The sequence below is a fragment of the Gavialis gangeticus genome, unplaced genomic scaffold (assembly GCF_001723915.1).
Source record: "Gavialis gangeticus isolate Ggan-Ray unplaced genomic scaffold, GavGan_comp1, whole genome shotgun sequence".
In the NCBI taxonomy this organism is placed as follows: domain Eukaryota; kingdom Metazoa; phylum Chordata; order Crocodylia; family Gavialidae; genus Gavialis; species Gavialis gangeticus.
In genome coordinates, this window is record NW_017729015.1 from 13,820,505 (window position 1) to 13,821,756 (window position 1,252).

General features: G+C 58.0%; 1 protein-coding gene across 1 annotated transcript in view; it reads left to right on the forward strand.

Moving 5' to 3' along the window:
* The first annotated feature begins 1,033 nt into the window (after nucleotides 1-1,033).
* Nucleotides 1,034-1,252, forward strand: part of NFYC (nuclear transcription factor Y subunit gamma) — an 80,611-nt gene continuing 80,392 nt past the window's right edge. The window contains exon 1 of the mRNA XM_019512250.1: nucleotides 1,034-1,183. The gene's annotated coding sequence lies outside the window, so the exon portion shown is untranslated. The remainder of the gene's footprint in view (nucleotides 1,184-1,252) is intronic.

A 1,252-nucleotide genomic window follows, 5' to 3' on the forward strand; every position in this document is an offset into this window, starting at 1 on the left:
CCCTAGCTATCTACCGAACCCAGTGCATTGGTGTATGCAGGTTGGTACTAACAGTTGATCTTGTCTTGGGAAGCCCACGACCTACCCATAAAAGCTGGCTGGTGACTAAGAACTCCAGCGCAGCAGAGCCTGAGTGACAGAGACATAACGCTACGTTTCTTGTTAACTTGAGCAGTGAGCCCAGTGTGCATCACTCCATGTACACGCAGGCCTTCCCGGAGGAGAGCTCTGCGCGGCAGCAGAACTAGGGTCCTGGTTCACTGGGCAGGTCACTCCTGAATGACCAAACTGTCGCACGCAGGGGCTGCTTTCCCCTAGCCTTGCGGCTGCGATTTGGGAGGCGACACAACGCATCGCTGCAGTTGACACAGCCCCAGCGAGGGGAAGAGCCCGTGCAGAGCGGATGAAGCGATGCTTGCAAGGGCTGCGGCAGGGGAAAGGAACAAGGGCGCCTACAAGAGAAGGGCATCCCACCCAGGCCAGGACTGCTGACAGGCGGGGAAACAGGGAGGGGCAAAGGCAGTCTTGCCAACTCTCATGATTTTTGGTGTTGTGCTAAAAGTCTATACTACAGGAATGTGAAAAACTTGTATTTTTCTCTTTTATATGTATGTGTGTGCATGCATATATATGTGTATACATATGTGCAAGTCTATGTATACGTATGTGTACATGTGTGCATATGTACGTGTATGCACGTGTGCATATGTATGTATATGTGAGTATGCACGTGTGTGTGTGTAAACTGTGGGTGTGTGTATATACACACACACTCACATATATATAAAAGAAAGAGCTAAGTTTAGTTGGCAACACTGATCAGGACTCCTGGGGTGCCCCGCCCCAGAACCGGGTAGTCAAGGACACCCCCAGAAGATGTCCCTCTTCTCCCCCATCCCGCATTGGGGTGGGTGGGACACCCCCCCTCGCCACAATGGAAATATCGCGAGACTCTACGACCGGGTCACGCACAGGCGCAATGCGGCAGCCCGAGGGGGAAAGGGGCGGAGCTTCCCCGCCGCCGTCTCACGGAGGCGCCGCCATCTTGTTTCTCGGCCGCTCCGCGCTCGCTCCGCTCAAGCACCCCCCCCACCCCCTCCCTTCAGCCGGGCGGGAGGCAGAGCGGCAGCACGTCCCTCTCCCCTCGGTGCTCCGGGCGGGGGTGGCGGCGCTGGCCGGGCCGGTGAGTGTGGCGGGGGGAAGGGGAGGGGTTGGGCGGTGCGGGACCCGCCCGCGCGGCCCGGGGGCTCGG